The sequence below is a fragment of the Polypterus senegalus genome, chromosome 11, assembly GCF_016835505.1.
Source record: "Polypterus senegalus isolate Bchr_013 chromosome 11, ASM1683550v1, whole genome shotgun sequence".
NCBI lineage: Eukaryota > Metazoa > Chordata > Cladistia > Polypteriformes > Polypteridae > Polypterus > Polypterus senegalus.
This window is the reverse complement of record NC_053164.1, coordinates 104521359-104541249: the sequence shown is the minus strand read 5'-3', so window position 1 is coordinate 104541249 and position 19891 is coordinate 104521359. Positions and strand designations below refer to the sequence as shown.

The following is a 19891-nucleotide window of genomic DNA, read 5'->3' as shown; positions in this document are numbered from 1 at the left end:
ACATAAAAATATAAAACCAAGTATATTAGACTCAATAAAACAATTCTGGAAGAATTAAATTGAATGAGTGAGTTTAAAAATGTATCACAGATATTCTCTCGACTCTATCTCCTCATTCTTAGATGGATTTCTCATGACTTTGAATCCATTACATTAAGATGATTCCACTATCTTGTCCTAGGAATCATTAGAGACTGTTACTGGCCTTGTGGAGCATTACGTAGCTGAAAAAATGTTCATTTGTGTATATTGCTGCCATGAAGGCATATACTTGATTGGCACAGAAGTATATGGCATATCCTGTGCCATTCAAATATTAATCTACTCTTACCATTGGGAGGCATGGTGTGTAATTCATCAGGGTTCATTATATCAAATGATATTTTTCCAGTGTCTAGAATTTGTGTTCTTCATCCCACTGCACTGACATCTGCTTAGTTTTCCCTGACAGGAATGTTCATTTATGCACATACTATTGGCTAAATTAGGGACAGAGACATCTGCAGGAAACTAAAACAGATATGGGCAGAATGTTTATAATCCATGAAGCAATTTACACCAAAGTTCCTGGAGCTGTGAGGCAGTAGCATTAAACACTATGCCAGAAACCTGCCCCAAAATGGAATTGTGTTGCCATTAATAGAGAGATGTTTTCTACTGGGTCGACTTCTTTTTCACAAAAGCTTATTGCCAACTTCTAAAAAGTACTTCAGTCTGGACACAAACCAATAGTTTCAACAGAGCTTTTTATTGCTAGTGTGAGAGAAATTATTACTACTTGTAAATGCAGACATTTGGCCGATGAGACAGAAACTTATTGACAGTCTTAGGCAGAATAGTCATAAGTTGCATGGGAGCAGTTAATTTTTTAAATTGGGAGTGTTGATTGACTATAATGGTCTTGTGGTTTAATAAGATTTGCTGCATTTCCACAGTATCCACCAACATGCTCTAAATCAGAAATCAGCCATTACTCAAAATAATTAAATATTTCCAAGCATGTGTTTAATAATTATTTATACTAAAGACAAAGGAAACAAACTATTGCATATTTCACTAATGGCTGAAAGTTTTTTGGCTTTATTGGCTTCATTTCTTTTTGCTGGCATAATGATGCAGCTTGAAGTTTTGCCACTTGGACCTCATTTTTGATTTCTGTCTATGGTGTGCAGTTTTGATCATACTGTTTGTATAGGCTGGATTAGCCTCGGATGCTTCAGGTTCCTCTTACAGCCCAAAGACATGCTAGTATAGTGTTGTGGTGTGAGATTTTGCATATAAGTTGATAAATATTTTGTATGTCTTTATTTGTAACTTATAACACTAATGTCTATCATTGATAAGAATAGCAATGGTTTGATGGTTAAGAACCCTCCCCCTATGTAGGACTGAGTCTCTTTGTAATTTTACGACAGGGTTGGGGGAACTGCCTAAAACCAGTTTGGCAAGTGTTTCTCTGCAGGAATCTCTCAGTCAACCCCCACAGGAAAGCCAGACTACCGAGCTGGCAAGCATCAGCTGAACAAATGGTTTTGGGGGCAGGTGTGAAAGGTATTGTGTGCCCCATTGGTCTGAAGTATGGCTGACCATGACCCCCTATTGACTGTAGAGTTTGGATAGAAAATCTATAAATTTGCTTGCTTTACCCCTCCCTCTCTCTCTTACCAACTGATGAAGGAGTATCTCACACACCATGAACTGAAAAGGACAACACAATGAAGAGCACAGCTCGGCAGCCATATTGAGACAAGCATGTGGCCTGTTCTGAAGAAAGTTGACCAAAAATGATGCATTAACTAGAGACATTTTAAGTAATAAACAAGTCTGTGTGACACCTGAACTACACATCAGCATTTATCAGGTTGTATGGTTGCCAAAGTTCACTTGTACTTTGCTTATTGTTATTATTTTTGAATATTATCAATAATACATTATTTAAAATGTGACTTAACTCCTGTTTGTCTTTTACTACACCTAATTGCCTGAGGTTATAAATGTAAAAGGGAAGGTGGGGAGAGGTTATATGGTACAATACCTTATAAACAGTGATAAGTCTGGGAGATTTGAGGCCTTCTGACAAAGGCTACAAATTAATAATACAAAAGGGGAAAATATAGTAATATATTACAAAACATATAGTGCCTTTAAATTGAGACTGCATGTGTAAACATGCTTAGAGATGAATTAACATTCTATCCAGACCTGATTTTTGTTTCTAATGCTGAAAACACAAATTACATTGCCTTCAAAGTCAAGCAATAACAGTGTGGATATGTTGCTTCTTTACACTTACGCCAACAGTAAGTAAGACAGACACCAATGCATTAGTTGAACATCCATATGTTTTCTTTACTACTGAAGAGACTTTATAAATAATTTCAGCAATAACACATGTGCATTAACATCAAGATGCAGGCATGACACATATTTTATACAACACTATTGCAAGACAGTGTAGTCCCAATATTCAGCATTAAATTGTCTACACAAACATAACAGGCTGCTGGATGTATGTGTATGAATAGCTAGTACAGGTTTTCAGAAAAAAAGGAAGCACGTGAATTGGAGATCTACTGCTTTTCTTGTTACTCTTTATCTATTCTTACAAGGCCAGACGTACAGTATATATTATATGTCTGGAAACAACCGTGAATGAATCTGGCTTAAATGTGGGTGGAAACAATTAAATGGTTCACTGAGGGTGGAAATTCTAAACCAATCCAATGGCTCATGAAGGTGAAGCTAAAAGTAAGAGCAATAATTTAAACAGCCAAGAGTATTGGTGCTCTTGTCAACGTACTGTTAGGAAGCCTGTGTTTACGATGAATAAACCATCTATTACTGAAAAGTCTCCTAAACACGTTCCTTTTAAACAAATAATTTTTTGTGTGTCATGTGGAAAAGAGAACGCAACTGCATACATCTGATATAAACATTTTCTTTTGCAAGGGAAAAACATTCTGTAAAACCAGATTATATTTTGAGATTCGAAGACTGGACTAGTGGTAAAAGTGAATGGTGTATTGCCACTGCCTATACAGTTTGTGGTCTCTGTCTCTCACAGTTATGATGATACAGTCAGAGGGAAAGTGAGGTTCGAAAACATGGCAGCTATGTCCAAGAAAGATAAACTCTAGAATGTACATTCAAACTAAACCCAGGTAAAAATTTCTGACAAGAACTCCCATTCAGTGAGGTCTTTCTGCTGTTAATAAAAACGAGCCACAAGGAATGAAGAGTCCTGTAGTCAATGCAACAGAAACAATAAATGTACCAAACAATGCTGATACCAGAGGAACTACAGTGTGGCATCAACCGAGGCTGTACACCATCTGTGTTCTGACTGCATGTCTAAATGAACAATTAAAGTGAGTTATAATTACTCCTTAAATGTAAATGCCAAACATGTCAAACCTGAGTATACAGATTGCAATACTAAACTGAATATTATTATTAAGACATCCATTATGAAACATTTACATTAATGCTGCCTTAAAAAATTCTGATAATTTTGCTATCCATCGAAATATTGCTTCACTTAGGTTTTCAGATGTTCTGCGAATGTTTTCAGTACGTGCTGATTGGAGGAAAATGGGTGAGGGTTTTTAGAAAGGGCCCTTCTACACAGCCTTTTCAACAACAGATTTTGTTGCTGTGCTCTTCAAGATTTTAGCGAGTTGTCCACAGACATCTATTCTAATTTCAATAATCACATCTGGCCTCTCAAGACTAATATTTATCAGTCACTTAACATAGGTATACATGTCTTTTACTTAAGCATGCGATTTTGTAATGTATTCTTTTTTATGCTAAGCAATACTACAGAGTTATTTTATAGATAGATAGATAGATAGATAGATAGATAGATAGATAGATAGATAGATAGATAGATAGATAGATAGATAGATAGATAGATAGATACTTTATTAATCTCAAGGGGAAATTCACATAATCCAGCAGCAGTATACTGATACAAAGAAACAATATTAAATTAAATAGTAATAAAAATGAAAAGAATTAAAATAAAATTAATGTTCGCATTTACTCCCCCAGGTGGAATTGAAGAGTCGCATAGTGTGGGGGAGGAACGATCTCTTCAGTCTGTCAGTGGAACAGGACAGTGACAAAAGTCTGTCACTGAAGCTACTCCTCTGCCTGGAGATGACACTGTTCAGTGGATGCAGTGGATTCTTCATGATTGACAGGAGTTTGCTTAGTGCCCGTCGCTCTGCCACAGATGTTAAACTGTCCAACTTTAATCCTACAATGGAGCCTGCCTTCTTAACAAGTTTGTCCAGGCGTGAGGCGTCTTTCATCTTTATGCTGCCACCCCAGCACACCACCGCGTAAAAGAGGGCACTCGCCACAACCTGGACACTTTTTACACGTTTTTACTATTACTATTATACTTTGAAAGCATCATCTTACAGGAGCTTGCATGTTCTTCTTGACTGTGTAACTTTCAATGGGTACTCCAGTTTTCTTCAGACATACCAATGGCATATGTGTTTATTGGTGACTCATCTGTAAACTGTCTCTTTATTAATAATTGTAGGCACGTACCATAAGTTGATCTGGTGACCTATGCAGAGTTTGCTCCTGCCTTGTACTCGGTGTTATTGGTTTAGGTTTTGGGCTTCCCATACATGGTTTGGAATGCAGTCTCTTGGAACTGTGAGGCCACAGATCTAATCACTGTGCCACAATACCAATGCCTTTTATAACCTATTTAGTATTTATTTGTTTCATCGTAAAGCATGAGAAATCCTTTATTCAAGCAAACACTATTGTAAGATTACCATGGCAAAATGATTACATTAGTAGATACTATCCATAAATGCACAGATGAAGTATTGTACATCAAAGTTTATAAGAAATATTTGACTTGTCTACAATGGAAAACTGCCTGTCGTTTAAAACAAAATGACAACATGCTGGCAAGCTAACTACTGGCCTGAGCCGCAAAAGCAGAAATATTCTTAAAAAACACAATGAGAAATGACAATGGAATGACAAAAACTTGCGCAGATTAAGTAAGTGAAATCTTACAAAAATGTAGACATATGGAAGATTGTTCCAGTGCCAATATTGTCTATCAATCTAGCTGTCCATTTACAAAATAAAAATAAAACATTTCAAAGGAAATGTATTCACCCAGAAGTCACATGGACTGGTGCTCACTAAAGAATTTGTTCCATATTGTGACAACAACTTTTATTTCCATGGCACATTTTCATACAAGGGATGTAGCTCTACTACTCACTTTATTGAATAATGGCACGCAGTTTATTTTAAAAATGTACTATGTATTTAAATTTAATATTAGAAAATTTTGAGAATATTGCTCCAACATTTCCAATGTTAATGACTCAGAGGTGGCATTTCTAAAACCGCTCCCGAGTGTATTCCAGAGAAGCATTAATCAGCATGATTGTTTAACAGTTTAGACCTCAATTCAGTATATGGTTAGAGTAAAGCGTATCTGTATCCATCTATCCATCCATCCATTCATCCATCCATCCATCTATTTACTGAACTCTCACAACCCTATTTTAAAATGTTACTGTGGCAGAGTCCATTCAAGCTGCGATGAGTGCAAAGCAGGAGGCAGACTCTCCAAACTTGCAAATTGTATGTCCATTACTGAATTTTTTTTCCAGATGCCACAGTCTAAGATATCCCTTTCCTACAGCACTGTAACTCAATACTACCATATATGACTTACAAGTATTCTTCATCTTCAGCAGAATGTTTATAAGTTTATTTGCTGTGCAAACTACAATGTTAAAATTTAGAGATATGCCTTTTGGACTTGGTTAACCACCACCCTTTTTCCAGAAAATAATATCCTCCCATTTCCAAACCTCCCTGGGGTCACTGTATACTGTAATGAGATTGTGGCTCATAATCTTGATGTTAGATCCCATGGTGCATTCCTTAGCATGACATTTGCTACAATTTTTGGCATAAACTCATTCTTAACACTGAGACATGCTTTTTGAGCTCAAAATTAGAAACTATTGCACTCAATTTATCTGCTAAGTGCATTTCATCTCTAGAGTCTAATGTAGATGCTATTAAATGCATACTAGAACCTAAAACTATCTGGGAACTGGTTTACTTCTTAAACGTGAAGGTGTATTATCACTGGTTGCTTCACCAGTTCTCTTTTTAACTTGTATTTGGAGCACAGTGTGCACTGAAAATGCTGAAATAATGGATCACCCCCTGACCCCACCCCAAACCCACCTGTGGGACTTGAAATTTTATTCTGGTAGTAGAACATTGCAAGTCGCTTTCTGTGCACTAACCCCTGAAAAACAGAGGCATTGATTTTGACAATATGAATTTTAATGATGCTTATTCATTGTAAGGTTTGGCTTTGGCTGATCATATGATACTCAAACGTCCTGCTCTCCATTATGGCCTCTGGTCACTAATCCAACTGCTTTGATAGGAAACCAGTTATGCAAGTGTAATTTTCATTAATAGTTTACACTATGAAAGGATATAGCAGGTTGGATAATGACTGACTATGAAAGGAAAAGGTACCTGACTTATTGCCATGGTCATTTACTATCATCCCATCCAAAAATGCTATCTTGGAAACAGAACTACATCTCATCCACTGTCTTCACACCTTTAGCATATTGGGGCCTACTAAGAGAGTACACAAACCAAACTATACATTTTCTAATACACTGGGACACATCATCAGTGATGTAACATGGGTCCACTGCGTTATTCAGGTCTTTCTACATCAGTCACCCTCACCCACGTGACCCTGCCAAGGCTGATCTGTCCCTAGCCTGTGGCCTAGTAGCACTCCCACCACACTGCTCACTTCTCCTGATCCACAGTCATCTAGACCAGTGTTTCCTAACCTCGGTCCTGGGGACCCCCTGTGGGTGCTGGTTTTTGCTACAACCAGATTCCTAATCAGTGACAACACCTGATAACACTGATCTCATTTAATTAGCTGGGATTATTTATCTTTTATTCTACATTCAGAAAAGCACAGTATCATGATTTTTACATTTATAAGACATTTAGAAATATTTCTGTTTTTGCTATAGATTTAAATACTTACAGTAACTCTCTTTTGTTGATTTCATTATATTTTGCCCTTTCTCTGTGCAGTTTTTCCCCTTCATTGTATCTTATTAATCATAATTAAAAATGAGCAGAGCAGACACCCAGGCAAACAACACTGAATAATCAAAGGCTGCAACTACTTTAGCGTCAGATCCACTAATTAGTAAATAATGAATTAATTAAACAATTAGACACCTAGAAAAGTAGAATGAAAATCAAGATGAAAATATGGTTAAAAAGAAATATATATATTGTGACGGACAGCCGGGTCCCATGCCCGGCAGGGACGCCCCTGCTGCTTCTGTCCCGGGGGATTCGCCATGGGCAGTCCAATACCTCCCCCGGGACGCTTGGTGGCAGCCTCCCTGGCCGACGATGATTCCCCAACCGCCCGCAGGGCTCCATGGGAGATGGAGTCCTCCACAGCTTGGTTGGGGCCCAGCATGGCCGCTAGGGGGAGCTGCCTGCTTCCCACAGCCTGGCTGGACGAGTTTTCAGCCCCACCCGGAAGTTCAATTAGGACCAGGTGGTTAATCACCTGGAATGCTTCCGGGTGGGCTATAAAAGCCCCAGCCACCACCACTCAGAGAGCCAGGGTTGGGAGGAGGAGGACTAAGCTTGCGGAGGAGTGGTGGAAGAGAAGGTGGAGAAGTGAGTTTGTGGCTTTGTACTTTTGGGACTGTGTTTGGGCTGTGTGGCACGGGAAGACGTGTCACACAGCTGAAGAAAACTAATAAAAGCCTGTGTGTTTTGTACACGTTGCCTCTGCGTGGTCTGTGCCGGGTCAGGCGCTATATAGCGCCTTTTACAATATATATATATATATATATATATATATATATATATATATTGTGGCAGATGGCTGGGAGGGGCGACCACCCTGGTGCCTTTGGTGGCCATGGGTACAGGGTTTTGAAGCTCAACTTTGTAGGGGCTCGTGGTCACCGCCAGGGTTGCCCCAATGCCTCGGGGACCCTGGACCTGTGCTGGGGGGAAGACGAGCAGGGACACCCAGAGTGCTTCCGGGGATGCAGCCGGCACTTCTGCCACACTGGGGCGTGTCGGTGGGAGATTGCCAGAACACACCTGGAGCACATCCGGGTGCTTATAATTTAAAAGGGGCCGCCTCCCTTCATGCAATGGCTAGAGTCGGGTGGAAGAGGACGAGGTCTGGAGAAGAGACGAGGAGGCAGGCTGTATTGTGGCCAGGACTTTGGGGACTTTGGGGCTGTGTGGCACTGTACATAATGGTGAATAAATGTGTTGTGGGTGACATTAACGTGTCTGCCTGTCTGTGTCTGACCACAATACACAAATATATATATATATATATATATATATATATATATATATATATATATATATATATATATATATACTGTATACATATATGGAAGAGAAGGTCTGTGATAAGGTTTGCATATTTGCAGCTGGAGATCCACAAAGGGAGAAAATGAATCACGTATCATAAAGTAGTTTTTATTCCTGAGCTTTCAGCCCCTGCCAGGGGCCTTTATCAGAGGATAATGCTTAGACTTACAAGAATTAAAGGCAATATATAGCAAAAATTACGTGGAGGGAGGCGGGGAGGTTGGGGGGCTAAGTCAGTGTGATCAGGAGGGGGGGTATTGGTTGTAAAGTTTTATTTATTATGAACATGTTCTTCTTAAGTTTGCTTGTGCTGGATTTATGTCCAAATGTCTGTTGATGGCGTTCTCATTTGATAGCCAAAATTTGGCCAGCTCTCTGGCACTTTTAGTACTGGCCTTAAATCTTACTTGTACATTGTCCCAGTTAAATGTGTGTCCTGTTGATTTAGTGTGTGTATAGATCTGTAATCGTGAGTCCTTTGTTCTGACAGCGTTGCGATGTTCATATATACGTGTTGCGATTCTTTTTGATTTTTGTCCTATGTATACCGCTGGGCAAGAACTGCGTGGAATGCTGTATACTGCGTTTCATGTTTCTGCTGTCGATTTCTTGTTTTTAGCATTAAAGAGTACCGTGCGCAGATTGTTCCTGGGTTTGTGTGCTATTCTCCCGCCTGACTTAGCCAGGATGCGTGTTGCACCATCAGACACCTTGTGGTGATGATCTAGAGAGTAATATTCTGCAAACTCTATTACAATGTTAATGGCCCTGCTCTTGCTCAGTCTGCCACACCCAGGAAACTGTGCACTCTGCTGAGGGACTAGCCTGCAAAACCACTGCAGCCCACTTCTCCTCCTAGCTCACATCAGGCCTTCCATTGTTGGTTGTGGCACTGCACAACAAGGCCCTCATATTTAGCCCTGTTCCTATCATTAGCCACCTCCATTTTGTCTTCTGTGGGAATAGTGTGTTCCATCAAGACCACCTGCCTAGTTGATTTAGACAGCAGGACAATATCAAGTACTCTAGGTGATGATGTTGAAGGACTATGGAAATCTCAATTGCTTTAAAAGGTTAACCATCTGCTACTAGTCCTGTGCAGATGCAAGATGCAAGAATCTCAGCAGCTGCCTCTTTAAAATATACCAAGATGGCTGGAGGCACTTGATATTTCTAATGAAGGTATTCGCCAACTCTTTGAGTCCCTGGCTAGCTGGCCCTTGAGCAGCAGTACCCTGAAGCAACTGCTAAGAATATGCTGTAAAGCATCTGAAAACAGTTTGCTTTGTTAAAGAAAGTGGTCTTCAGCTTGGATCTAACTGCTGAGACTAATATAACTTGATTTTTACAAAATTTAAATGTTTGTACAGCTAAAAGTCTAATATAATATAGTTATGGATTGCCCCCACTAATTAATGACACACAAAAGAACATTGACAGGTCTAATGAATTAATACAGCTGAGCTGCATCCAAATAATGAATATTGTGTTTCATAACTGAAATCATCTAATGATTGCACACAAAGAGAATAGGGTAAGAGTCCCAGTACTGAGCTCCATTACAAAAAGAATGGGATTCTATCATTACATTTCTGTACATATTAATTATTTCATATGTTAGAGTCCCAGTATTGAGCTCTGATGGACACCATTTCAAGAAGAATGGGATTCTATCATCACATTTCTGTACATATTAATCATTTCATATGTTTAAAATGAATCATTTAAGAACATTACCAGACAGTCCAAAGCAATTCTTGAGTCTCTTTCATTGATATGTACAATCAATCACATCACACTGTTATTAAATTTATTAGTATTTTTATTGTGGTGTTTTTGTATCTTTGGATATCTAAATGTCATTGTCAGTGAAAGCCAGACTGAAACATGTTGCAATGTTTAATGTGATATTGAACATGCAGGTCTTTCTACAGAGTTTAGAAAGAAAAGGATGTTAAAAGTTTGCCTTTACTTAATAAATACATTCAGGACTAAACTGAATTTATTTAAAACGTTCAACAATGGAACAGTTAAAGGTATCAAATAATAACAGTATTCGAAGTGAGAACTACTGTGGATAAGTTGAGTTTTTCACATATTTTTTGAGATTGGTCCTATATGTAGCTGGTTTCATTTTAGAAATTAGTGATACAGCTTTCTGCAATGTTAGTAAATTAAAATTGCTAATTCACAAGCATGTGATAAGGGATGTAGTTTGTCAAAGCTGTAGTAGATTTTCAAGCAGATTTCTGATTTGAACCACAATAATTACTTTTATCTCAAATGGTGGAAGTAACTTTTCTTTCTGTCAACACGGACTAATCTGTCAATTTACAAAGATGTTAGTTCCTACACTCCAAAGTATCTGTCTTTGCTATCTAACCCATAAATATTCGTGAGAATGTCCAACGTTGCTTTCCAGTGTTTTGATACAAAATGTCTGGTGAGGGTTTTTTTTTTTCCACTGTGCGACACACACATGCACACACTTCTTAGTCAGAAATTGTAATTTGATTAAACTGGAAATCAAATGAAAAACATTCGTCAATGAGAAACATGTATTTGATTATATGTAATGTCTCTGTGGGATGTGAAACATATAATTTAGACAAGATGTCATCAAACCTCAGTATTGTTTTTAGATCCACAGATATGTAATTCAGAGGAAAAGAAAAAGTACATATTTCTTAAAGGTTTAAAAGTGCAACTGAGTATAAGCCTTTGCTCAGCCATGAAAATAATAAAAGAAAGAATTATTTTTTTCATGCAAACAAAGATTATGTTAAATTGAAACTACTTTCTAAGACAATAACATTAACATAACATAATGTAACATTTTCAAAACTAGCTGGAACCTTGAAGTAGCAGCATTATCCACTGTGCCAACATACCCCCTGTCGAGAAATACAAAACATGAAATATGATATATATAAATATATGTTATGTGAACTTGTTCTTCTGTTTGTTCTGTGTTTGCGATTATAATCAAGGACTTTACAAATACCTTTGTTAATGAAATTCTAATGGAACACTGGAATTATCCTTGAAGATATTCATGCCCTTCATGTAAAAGTACCAGTAGTACATTTTTCATTCAAGACTTGAGGCGGTGATTGTGATGGTCTGCAATTAATCATAGAGTCTTCAAACATGAAGCCTTGAATTCCGTTTCTTTTTCATTTGAAAGAACGATCTCTTTTGAGTTTTCCTGGTTGGACTGGGCAGACCCATCTGTGTATAATTATTTGACCACATGTTTATATTTATATTCAGGTAAACTGTAAAATTTTGTGATGGTGTTACTTGCTGCACTTACAGATGTCCAGTGTTTCTTTTAATTGTTAAAAGAAATGCAATAATCATTCCGGTTGAAGCTGTCTATAAAAGGAGTGTGTATATCAAGTTTTTTTTTCTCTCTCTTATAGGAATATTTCAGTCACAGTGAAATTACATAAACAGAGTAGATTATATGAACATGACGGAAGAAGTTAAAAACATCTCGACAACTATCCATTGTTCAACCTTATTATCCATCTCAAGGTCACTGGGATTCGGTGCTTCTGGGACTCCAATATTAAAATGATGAGAGGATTTATTTAAATAAAGAATGCAATAAAAAGAAGCAATAGGACTATATTTCAAAAAATGTAGTTACATTATCATTAAAGTGAAGGCAAACTGTATTTTCCCTAAGTGGGAAATGTGTTTTCTCTTAACAAATACTAACAGACAATAAGTGCAAATTATATACAGTAAGTAACATAAAAAGTCTCTCAGATGTATGTAATATACAGTATGCTGTGGGGGCAATCAAAAGATAATGTCAGTAGTCTATGGTATTTGTAAGTACCCTGTTTAATCAGCAAAGACATTCAGCCCCAAATGGGCACTTAAAGGAAACAAAAAGGTGGAACCAACTGTTGTTAGAGACTCTTCCTGAAGGCAGAATTCTCATCAAGAGCATGGTTAGTAATGAAGAAGGACTTACAGCCATCTCTTGTATAGGTCCTGCACTGGAAGGGACAGGGCCAGAATCATAGAGCTGGATGTAGTGTTATTGTTATTCTTGAAAATTGCCTTTTGGTCTGAGGGAAACAAAAGGGATTTTATTTTACTCCGACTGAATTGTAATTGTGAAAGGCAGATACCACATACAGTCAGCAGCAATACATCTTTAACTTTGACTCCTAGCCCAGGAATCTTTTTGAATGCGCAAGTTTAATGTTGCTTTACAGAACTGCTTTTTCCTTGCAACAGATTATGTTTATTTTTGGTATATCTGATGTTATCTAATCTAGTCTTATCTAATCTATTGTCTCTACGCACAACACAAATTTATGTGTTCAAAAGGGGTGGTTTTGGGAGACTTCCGAGCTGTAGCTGTTTTATTCATTGTAACCACAGACCTGCTATCAGTCAGATGATGTTGATAAGAACACCACTGCTATTTTCTGTTTAAATCACATTGAGCTTTCCTTCATGAGGTGTTGTATTGATTTAGAAATATCACACTTAGTAAACATCAAATTTATCCCAACCACATTTAAGCCAAATTTGTCTCTAGTTGTATAACATAAACACTGCAGCTGTAATTTGCTGCTTTCATGCATTTCCCCTTTTCTGAAAAAAACTATACCATATGCATCTATCAGTCGCATTGCTATTGCTGGATTTTGTGGGCACCATAGTTTGTTTCTTCATCAGGAAACACAAAGAAGAATCAGGGCTGAATAGAATGTGAATTCATTTCTTGGCACATTTACGTGCACAACCCCATCAGGTAAGTTTATAGTAGCATAACTTAGGGCTGTATGAGGAACTTGAAGTCTGTTAGCTTAACTCAGCCAATACAAAGAGGATATTCAAAACTTCACACCATAAATGTCAGAAATTAATAGCAGGGTCCAAATGACAATACAAGCTGCACTTTCATGCCAGTAGAATGAAATGATGTTAATAAACCCAGATATTTTCAGCTATATAGACTAGGTCTTATATGACTCCTGCTGTGACTCCTGAAGCTCTAGCTGCTATGAGTTTCAACAGGTATATAGACTAGGTATGTGTTGAAATTTAGCAGGTCCTTGTATGTCAGTCGCAGTGGAGGAAATAGAAGACATGTTTGCAGGCAGATAAATGTGTTTCATTTACCATCAGTTCAGCCTTCTCTAGTAATGATGGCACTGTGGTTAAGATCAGGACACATCTGCTTTATTCTTACTCCAATACATGGTGCTGACTGAAAGCATTAGTGCCACAAGCAGAGGCCTAAGCCCACATCACTTTTACCTCCCAGCCTGACGTCCACCAACCTGTCTGAAGCTCTCATTTTGTCTAGAGTACATTACACATCTAACTGTGGAGACAAATTCATTATCAGTGATTCCATTGATCATAACCTGACCATAAGACTTACCTAGCACTTGTGTTCTCGGCATTGCTAAGAAAGTTTCATTAGCTTTTGAAAAGCACAGGAACTGCACACCAGAATTAATGACAGTCACCACCAAAACTCCAAGGTGAAGAAAATTATTGTTTCCTCAATTCTATAGGTTTTAGAAGAGAAGACCATTAACATTGGTATCAATATATCTGGACAACCACTGGTGATAAAATCACACAAAGCTTACAGAAATTGAGCTGCTGATCATAATTCTGCAGACATAATGGCTCACACCTCAGTAGGTATGTCTCCAGGATCCTCTCAGGTAACATGAGCAAGGAAATAAAGTGTTCATGAATAATTAACTAGACCTACAATGACAGCCATACTGTATATGCATTAAGTTTAAATAAACAGGTGTTTTATTTTGAACCTTTAATAATCAATTACAAACTAACTATAAAGAATAAACAGTCTGCTATAGACATAATTTCTTTGCGACCACTAAAATGGCTTTACTTAATATTAAAGCTTTAACTAATAAGATATTATGTGTTAATGGTTTCATTATGGATAACAATTTTTAAAATTGTGAGTGAAATGTGGCTCATCAGTGAACTGTCATGTTCATTGTTGAAGTCCATCTGTATTTTAATGTTATTCATTCCATTTGACAAAGAAAAAGGGCAGTGAATTGGCTTTTGAATGGTAAAGAAAAGAAATACTAAATGTCCTTTGTGGCGTACAGCCAAATTTTCTCTATCAAATGCAGCCTTTGCCTAGCTGGGATGCCTCCATGCTGGAAGGACCCAAGGAGGGAGCAAATCCAGAGCATTACCTCCCCTGGAGTGTTGGGTGGCAGCTCCCCTGGGGTGCAGTGGTGTCTTGGACTCCAACAAGGCTCCATGGGAGCTGGAGTTGATACAGCCCTGATGGGATCTGTGGGCACCACCTGGGGGTGCTGCAGCTGTTGCTGAGCCCTTATGGGCACCACTTCTCCCACACCCGGAAGTGCTGCTGGAATTGGAACAACGAGCACCTGGTGCACTTCCAGGTGCCTTATAAAAGGAGCCAGCAGCCACTACTTGGAGAGCCAGAGTCGAGTGGGAGAAGGCAAAGCTTGCCAGGAGGAATGGAGGAGGAAAGAAAGAAGAAGAGTGTTAGGTGCTATTGATGTGCTGAACTGTGTTGGGCTTGTGGGAAATAAGGGAAGGCGTTGTGACTTGAACTTATGTCCCACGCCTGTCTTTGTCGCATTTGGGAGGTGGTGCGCCCCCTGGTATGCCACATCTTATATTAGACATTTATTATCAAAAATGTAATGCCTTGTTTATGAAAACATACATTTTTAGGTTTATTATCTAACATTATAGCTAGTTATGACAAGTTTCTAATTTAGGAGATTTCAATTTTCATAACAAAGGAGTTGTATTCATTTGATCTCTCTCAGTATTAGTGTTGACAGGAAAAATCTGCCAAAGTGTTTTTCCAAGTGAATATGTTGTGTTAAAGTTACCTTGTTTGCCAAATATTTTCCTGAAATTTCACCATGTTGACATCTTAGATGAGCATTTTTTCCCAAGTGCTCCATGATGCTTTCCTAGGCCAGTGTGACATCACAGAACTGTAGCAGCCATGCACAGAACTTTTACTTACTGTAATATACAGTAGATGCCAGATCTGCTTCAGGCATCTATGATTTTACAACCCGTCAGATTTGCACAGAGGGACACTCTAAATGACCACTGCACCATTATAATCCACTCAAAAATACTTCCATTCATCGTACTCTTTTGACTTCAGTGCAGTTCATGGAGTTCACGGAAGTTCTGCAATTTCAAAAAACAGACACTCTGTGTTTCCACATCACTTGTCAGCATGTTACTCAGCCAACACACAACACTCCAAAATTGTGCTTGTGCAGTGTGAAAAGGAATAAAGGACTGGACCAGGAGATGAAAAAATGAAAATGTTTATCAAACTAACATGTAGGTTTCAGTGCCAGAAAACCACAATAAACAAACAAAAAAAGCTAAGTATGTTAACCAAACCTTAAATCAGTAGACATGCAATCCTGACTGCCTAGAAAGTTTGTTACACTAGCTAGTATAGTATCCAAAATATTTTATGCAAGAGACGCTGCTAAGCGATGATGTCAGACAGCACAACTTCAGGGCTTCACTTGGAAGCAAAGGAAACACATTGTTAACAACAAAATGGCCATCAGCAGAAAGAAGAAGCCAAAATGATGGCTCCCTCGATAAAACAGAATGGTGCCAAAAATATAAATAAATATGAAGTAACACATGGCAAATTAATCAATATTTGCCTAAAGAAAACAAAAATGAAAACTGCAGTGTCAAAAATCCCCAAATTTTAACAAAATTGAACACCTTTAACAAGATACATGTACAGTACTTGAATTTTGCACAGCTATTTGATTCTAGCCATCCAGTTTCTATGGGCTTTTTCCAAAGGCGTCTCTGATTAATTGGTAGTATACTAGGCATAGATAACTGATAAATATATATTGGCATTTTTTTCAGTTTGTTTTAAAACTGTAGTAACCAAAATTCAGAAAAGTAATTTTTGATTCTTTGTTGTTTATAATTTTAAACCTGTATTCTAAAATCTATTTTTACAAAATGTTTTTCAGGTTTTAGATCTAATTATAGCACAAAAGCTACTTTTGGTCAAAGAAGTAAATGACTTATGACTTAATGCTAAAGCAAATAATCCACTAACTAAATGTAGCATTAATTTGGAATAAGGAATTAGGAGGTGAATTATACTCAAAGATGGGCCAGGATTTGTAACTAGGAAATCAGTAAGCTAGTAACGTTTTGTGAAACAGCAAGACTAAACACTCAAAATATCACAAGCCATGCAAGAACTCCACTTTGTGTTTGCCTCAGAAACAGGCCTCACATAATGCCACCTGTCCCCAAGCTCAAAAGGCAGGCTTTCTGTCCTGCACAAATCCAAAATGAGGCATAGACTTTAAAAAGTCTGAAAACTTTGTGCCCACTCTTTTTTGAATAACGTAAGGACCCACTTAACCTGGATCTAATATTCAGGATGGAGCCCTCAGGTGTATGTCTTGTGTAATGAACCACATCTTCTGCCCAGCCAAAAACTCAGGGGCTTGTTGTTGATTCTGAATTCTTTGTTTTCCCAAACTTGCTGAAGCATTAGGATGCCCCACCCACTTAGTTTAAACATAAGGGGAATATGATGTATAGAACACAGGGCTAGTAAATACAGAAACAAAATACAGTAATAAAGGTTATAAATAAACAAACAATATTTATAAAAATGATAATATGCAAAGAAAAGAAAACCCAATTACATTTTACAAAATGATATTTAAAAGACAAAGAAGAGATTAAATTAGAAGAAAAGACAAAGGACTTAGTGATGAGATACTGGTTATTTCCTTACATCTGTCAAACATGTAATTTATTAAGGAGTTATTTGTCCCCTAAAGTATTTTTTAAGTGTTTCGCAAAGTGCCCTGGGTCTGTTTCTCTTGAGGTACATTAGCTTCAACAAAAAAAATATAGTTTTTTCACCTCTAGTTAAGGAAGGCCTGATTTACAGGACCCAAACAGTAGCGTGAAGGCGCATGTCAGAAGGAAATGACGGGTTACTAACCTCTCTCTCTTTATTCCTGCAGAAAGAAAGACGCCATGAATCTGCCACGTCTACCTGATCACGCTTTACCACTTCCACCTTCCCTCTGTCGATCCCTGATGACATCATCATTCCCAGCATCCATCTTTGTTCCTTCCCACAATTCCTCTCAGTTTATTACCGATCCCTCACCATAAATGCTCCCCCACTCCACCATTTTGGCAGTATCTGTTAGATGAAATGATTCTGTACAAATCTACTTGGACTCACTTTTTACAGTATACAGGGCCGGAAAACCCCAAACCTTGCTGAGTTGTCTGTCTTTTTTCTACAACAGATATGATGAAGAAAATAAAGCCTATTGTCTAAAATATGATAACGAAAGCCTAAAAGGTCATACAAGTTAGTGTCATTGATAAAATAAATGATAAATACATTCCAGGATGTCTTAAACATTGCAGTTAAAGTTTGAAATGATCTGTCAATGGCATAAACTCCCACCACTATGGGTAAATGAGTTTTCATAACAGGAATTCAAAATAAAGAACTCACCCTGCTTGTCATCCGGGTTTGGGGCTTAGCCAAGGTTAATTTAGATTCCTTCATTTTCACTACTATAATGCAGTACACCTTCAGTTTGCCAAGAAAAAGTAATACTTTTTTCCTTTAAAATTAACAATTGAGACCTTTAACATCTCAACCTACAAAATGTAAACCTGTAATTAAAATTTTGTATCTTAGAGTTCTTGAACCTTGATAAAATAGGGAAGCTGGATTATCTTAAAATAATAAGATGCTTAGGATTCCCAATCCTGCAACCAGCAACACTTCAAAATCGATGTCTAGATATTAAATAAGATAAATGGGACTTGTTCTCTCCATCTTGCCTCCCTATCCCCTCTCTACCCCAACTCTCCCCTGCTTGCCTCTCCTGTATAGGTTAAAACTTCGAAGTACTTGTCCTCTGACATGCCACCAAGGAGGGCAAATCAGGAATGCACAAGCATTTTAATACTTTGATGAAGCAGTGGGAACCTGCAACAGCTCTGTCATCCACCTATCATCTGCCTACCCATACACTGACTGATTCCTCCGTTTTTAAACTTACTCATTAATTTGATTAACTGGGCTTGAATCCCAGCTGGCTCTTGTCTCTCTGAATGATTGATATTTTCAGTGTGACTTTGTGGAGTTTTGTCCTGGGTTGCCTTTTTTTTCACATATGTAGCGAGTATTACATGAATTGGTAGTCAATTGGGCAGGGTGAGTGAGTGTGGAAATGTCTTTTCAATGAAGAAATGAAGGATACCTTTCTCTTGATGCTTTTGGCATAGGTTCTGAAACCAAAATCTGCAATGCTGCTAAATTTTGATTCAGCAGGTTCAGGCAATAGATTCATCCTACTACATTTACTTTATAGAATGCTATATGATGGTGTAATCATTTAACGTAATGATGTAATAGAACTTGGACAAAAAAGAAGATAATTGATGACCAGAATTTAGACAACTTCTTCTTCCTCTTCTTTTGGCTGCTCCCGTTAGGGGTTGCCACACCGGATCATCTTCTTCCATATTTTCCTGTGTTCTGCATCTTGTTCTGTTACTCCCATCACCTGCATGTCTTCTCTCAACACATCCATAAACCTCCTCTTAGGCCTTCCTCTTTTTCTCTTCCCTGTCAGCTCTATCCTTAGCATCCTTCTCCCAATATACTCAGCATCTCTCCTCTGCACATGCCCAAACCAACACAATCTCGCCTCTCTGACTTTGTCTCTCAACCGTCCAACTTGAGCCAACCCTCTAATGTCCTCATTTCTAATCCTATCCATCCTCATCACACCCAATGCATATCTTAGCATCTTTAACTCTGCCACCTCCAGCTCTGTCTCCTGCTTACTGCTCAGTGCCACCGTCTCCAACCCATATAACATAGCTGGTCTCACTACCGTCCTATAGACCTTCCCTTTCACTCTTGCTGATACCCGTCTGCCACAAATTACTCCTGACACTCTTCTCCACCCATTCCACCCTGCCTGCACTCTCTTTATTACATTTCTTCCACAATCCCCATTACTCTGTACTGTCGATCCTAAGTATTTGAACTCCTCCACCTTCGCCAACTCTACTCCGCACATCCTCACCATTCCACTGACCTCCCTTTCATTTACACACATGTACTCTGTCTTGTTCCTGCTGACCTTCATTCCTCTCCTCTCTAGAGCATGTCTCCACCTCTCCAGGATCATTGAAAACTCCATCAAAACCTTCTGCCAAAAATGTTTGAATTTTTCAAAATAAATTGCAATGCCCAACTATAAACAATAAACTGTAACAGGAGGGGTGCAGCAATCCTCTGCTCTGACAATGACACCAAAAAATCAAAAGGATCAAGTATTTACTTGTATCA

General features: G+C 38.2%; 1 protein-coding gene across 2 annotated transcripts in view; it reads left to right on the top strand.

Annotated features, from left to right (window-relative positions):
- bpgm (2,3-bisphosphoglycerate mutase) overlaps positions 1-17790 on the top strand; it is a 172760-nt gene extending 154970 nt beyond the window's left edge. Inside the window, exons 5-6 of one of the 2 annotated variants that reach the window (XR_005635610.1) lie at positions 14019-14151; positions 17526-17790. The gene's annotated coding sequence lies outside the window, so the exon portion shown is untranslated. The remainder of the gene's footprint in view (positions 1-14018; positions 14152-17525) is intronic. The other variant, XM_039769424.1, reaches the window with a different exon arrangement.
- The last annotated feature ends 2101 nt before the right edge of the window (positions 17791-19891 follow it).